Source organism: Lygodium microphyllum, chromosome 21 (genome assembly GCF_053477565.2).
Source record: "Lygodium microphyllum isolate KBCC chromosome 21, Lygodium_microphyllum_v1.1.10, whole genome shotgun sequence".
Taxonomy (NCBI): Eukaryota; Viridiplantae; Streptophyta; class Polypodiopsida; order Schizaeales; family Lygodiaceae; genus Lygodium; species Lygodium microphyllum.
In genome coordinates, this window is record NC_141155.1 from 33,938,573 (window position 1) to 33,943,430 (window position 4,858).

The 4,858-nt window shown below is 39.0% G+C and overlaps 1 pseudogene; it reads right to left on the minus strand.

The window, feature by feature from the left end:
• Positions 1-468: 468 nt before the first annotated feature.
• LOC148017881 (serine/threonine protein phosphatase 2A 55 kDa regulatory subunit B alpha isoform pseudogene) lies at positions 469-4,028 on the minus strand (annotated as a pseudogene).
• Between the last annotated feature and the right edge of the window lie 830 nt (positions 4,029-4,858).

A 4,858-nucleotide genomic window follows, 5' to 3' on the forward strand; every position in this document is an offset into this window, starting at 1 on the left:
CACCATCGACGTTGCGTTGCCATATCAGTCATTATTCATTGTTTGCCGCCATCACATTCATAAAATGCCGTTATTTCTGCGTTTTCCACCAGCACACCATCCCTGCAATATTCGATGGCAGATCGTCACCGTAACTGTCATTAACAGCAGTCATGTCATTGGGATTGTCAGCTACTCAAAATCCTGGCTGTGATTTCGATTATTGTCATCAAATGCATATTCGATACACCGTTTGTAATGCTTGCAGACGTTGAATGCCTCCATAACATCCCATCTTCACTACCCACCATGGCGATTCATCATTGTTGCCTCCAATCACACTGCTACATGACTGTCTACAGATTGTCAAACTACAAGAGCCTCATGGTATAATCACATGCCTATTAACCCAGCACGTCTAGTCAATGAGATTGCCAAGTGATAAAACAAGTACTTGAGTTTTCACCTCATATCGTACACTCTACTTCTTCATGACGAATACGGATATTCTGCATTGACTACAACTCCACTCAAGCAACACTCAAACTTATCAAATATTGAATCATTTCCATAAAGATCAAGCAACTATGGACGTAGGTATTCATGCACTCTAAAGGTTGCAACAGGTGCAGATTCCATGTTTATGTCCCAAAGCTTGAGAGTCATATAGTCCCTGCTTAGGATGCAGTGATCACCTCTCGAGAAATTAAGATCAGAAATAGAAGCAGTGATCTCTGTAAAGACAGTTCTTGCTCCTTTTGCTTCTTGTTCTTCAAACAGTTTTGTGTGTCTATCACACAAAGCGGATTGTCGCATGTCTACAGGTCGAACAGTGCCTTTTGAACTGCTGTAAACAGTGTGCTGCAATGAGATGGATGAAACTCAGCTGACGTGAAAGCCAACTCCTCCATGTTGGCAAGCTTAATATCCACTATGTTGAAATTCTGGTCACACCATTGATCTCCAGATTCCACAAATTTATCCGCAAATCATCAGCTGAAATATAAGTTTCCCCATCACTGTCGTTGGAAATGGAGTTTTATGTGATAATCATGAGCATGGGCATAGATTCTCCTACACCTAGCTACATGCGTCATCTCATTGCTCTGATAACTACCGTGGGCAAATGAAGTGATGGAATCCCCTCTGCTGGAAAGGCATAGTCATTACATAAAAATATCATAGGCCATTGAGATGAGCTCCGATTCAATGCACGTGATGCAGATCTGATAAGAGGGCTTCCCCTTACTATAGATCCATTATCCGTAGGAATTGAAGGCTCCACATTCAATTTTATCAGTTTTATTTTTAAAGCTTCTTCTCTGAGATCTTTCACCTCATAATGTCTTGCCCTCTTCTATAATCCACTTCATCAACTTTTTGGTTGTAACACCACCTCTCACAAGTAGGCCCACCAACATTAGACGACTGAAGAGAAACAATATGAAGGATTCTACTTCTGAACACTATGGTCACTTGGTTTATTTATTTGGATAGCTCTAATTGCTTATTTCCAAAAACTCCATAATTTCTCATTTGAATTTCATAGTGACAGTAACCAGCTTTAGCCTTAATCGAAGAAGTCTCCTTCAAGATTAAAAGTTCTGGCTCATATGAACTCCACCTCTTCAGTCTTTAAAAAATTATATTTTCTTTATAAATACTTGGTTTTTCATGCGATGTGTCCTAGTAGAAATTTTCTTTGAAATACAACTTCGTTCTCATCAACTCATGATTCGAGAAAATGTGCAATGTTGGATCAATGAGATGCAATCAATCAAACGATGTCGACACAAAAATTATGAATGCACTAAAGAAAATGTGCCTAGCCTATTTACATGTGCTCGTGTGTCATGCAAAATGCAAACAAGAAGACACACACAATGAAAAACAAATTCCTAATGATGCTGACTAATGAGTTTAAATTCCTGGTGAAAAACTCTGCCCTCAAATTACCAGTGGTGGAGACACAATGCCATGACAACGTACCTCATTTTCTATGGGTTTGTCAAGCATGCCTAGGTCCAAACATTCGTAACTTCTAGCAAAGAATGTGAAAGTAGAGTTGAGTCATCGAATGCATGTTACTATGTCACCCCCTATATACATGGCCATGTTGAAAGCACTTCAAGAATGGATCGTCATTATTGTGGTAGCTTAAGGCTTGCACTAGCTTTGGTTTAGTTGGATTGGACAAGTTGGGACGTGATATTTTCACCTTAGGATTCTCATTGGGTTTGATGATCTTGGTTTGACAAGTTTAGAGTTCAGTTGATTTGTTATCATCCATTTTTGCAATGATAATCACAATAGAGTCATTAAAAAGGAGATCATTTACAGTGGGGTGCATATTGGGGCTAGGTTGAGTTTTTGTTTGATAGACCATTAAAATGCTCATGGATTGAGCACCCTGCCTCTTGATTTTTCTCCTACCTCGTTTTGATTTATATTTCTAAGCCTTATTTTTTGAAGCATGGGATGGAGGATCATACATGCCACTTGTGAGTTTAGGTAGCCATACCAAGGTGTTATCTTCGTAGTAACCTTGGGCACGCAATAGGGATTTTGGGACCCAATGTAGCTTAGTCACCTATCAATTATGGAAGTGCCAACTCCTTAGTTTAGGTCTAGAGTGTGAGGCATGGAAATTATGAGTTCCAAATGACTAGTGTTTGTAAGGTTGTGGTCTATTCCTGGGAATTCACTTGATTGTTTGGATCGTAGCTTTGATTGTGGTCTCTAGACACTAATGGGACTACACCATGGGTGTATGTTGTGGTGCACTACCCCACTCCTTAGGATTGATACTAGGTTTAACTACCAGTCGCACTATTGGCTCTTGGATGGCCATGGTACCCTTGTGCTGAAATCTGTTACTATTCTAACATTGCTAATGGCAAGGTGGATGCGTTGTGAGTCATAGTCAATATTATAGTGAACTTAGTTTTTGAACACATGACAAAATAATGATTCCTTACCAACACCTTACTTGTTAGGTAGCACATAAAAAATGATGGGTACACTCAGACTTGATAGAAACCATTAGTTTGCATTTTTCCAAGAGTGGATAATATTGCCCCTAAAAAGAGCTAAGTTTTACATGGGTTATTTTCAATTGGGTTGCCCCATAGCAATGTAGAGATCATGCGTTAAGATATGAGAGTTATCTCCCTCATCAATCAGCGTGTCAAAGGTGTATGCCTTTTGAGAGGTCATGGTTATTTAGAGGTAGGAAAGTGCTATTGGTTCCTCATCCTCATCCTCTAATTCAGTAATGGTTGTAACACTCACATTCATTGGTGGTTGTATCAATAGAGGTTCATGGAGTGGATGTGATGGAGGGTAATACTTTTTTACGCCACTTTTGTTGAAAAATCCTATGCTCTCATCTAGGGTTTCTAGTTAAATATTTCATGTTCCACTGATATTGCAAGCCTTGAAAGGTCCTAATCCCCTAAATTCATCTTTTTATTCTGTCCCTTAAGAGAGTATAGCAAGACTAGGTCTCCTTCTCAAAGTATCATTGCATGATATGTTTGTCAAACCAACTCTTGCATCGTGCCTTGTCACAGATTAGAGCATGGGTTGCAATGACACAAGTCTCAATAGGTGTTCCAGCTCTACCAACCAATTTATCCATGCTTTCTTTCCCTCATATTTCTCTTGAACTGCTATGCTCAAGCTTGGAACAAATAATTCTATTGGTAGAATTGCTTCAATCCTATAGGTTAATTTAAATGGGGTGTGTCCTATGGCCATTTTGTAGGCCTTTCTATATGCCCATAAAGCTGCCATGAGCTGGTTGTCCGAGTTACTACTATGTGAAGAAAAGACTACCTTTATTAGGACATTCACCAAGATTTTGTGCATGGATTTGGTTTGACCATTAGCTTGAGGATAATATGGTGATTATTTCATGTGGAGTATCGAGAAGATGGATAACAAATGAGCAATCACTTTATAGATGAAGTGTGTGCTTTGTCACTGTCCAACTCTATTATAGCAAAACCGAATTGTGAGATTACTTGCTCCCAAAGGAACTTGGCCATGGTCCTAGTATCATTTTTGCAAGTTGCTTGAGCTTTTTGTCCACCTAGAAGGATAGATTCTGGCAACAATGACATAGTTGGCTTGTCAGTAATGTGTTGTAGGGCCGATTGAACCAATGAAGTCAATTCCATGGTTGGCATGTGATCACTTGGGTGAACTCCATCTTGTTTTTTTATGAATAGGGACTTTGGTCTGTTAACACTCATCACAGTGATTTGCAAACTTAGTTGTATCATAGAATAGCATTGGCCACCACAATTGAGATTTGAGCACCTTGTGTGGTGTGGTGTCTCCATTAAAATGTCCTCAAAACAATCCCACAATGTGACTCAGTGTGAGAACATTGTGCATTTCATATTTGCACATGCATCTCTTTAAGAATCCATCCTATCCTAATCGATACAATTGACTAGCAATCAACTCATAGAGTGGGATCTTGAAGATCAATCTTTTTAACCCAGATTTTATGACAAAACATGGATCTAGAGCATAGCACTAACAATGGAGGACGGAAGTAACAAGACTCATAGTGACATGGACAAGACGACAAACTATTGCTCAAGTGAATTAGGTTCCAAGATGTCATCTTGGACTCATAAACAAAATCTTGAGCTAACCATGATAGAGACATAGAATGAAGTACAAAGTACAAATAGTATTGCATTGAAAAGTGAACCAAGTACATGTCTTTATAGCTTTTCAGCTTCTCCACTCTTCTCACTATGCATATGGGATTCGGGACATCTCTTCCTGGAGCATACATAATTTATTATTTCTCAATAGCTTTTTATATGGGTTTTTCAGTCAATCCATTCTCTAGAATGTGGAC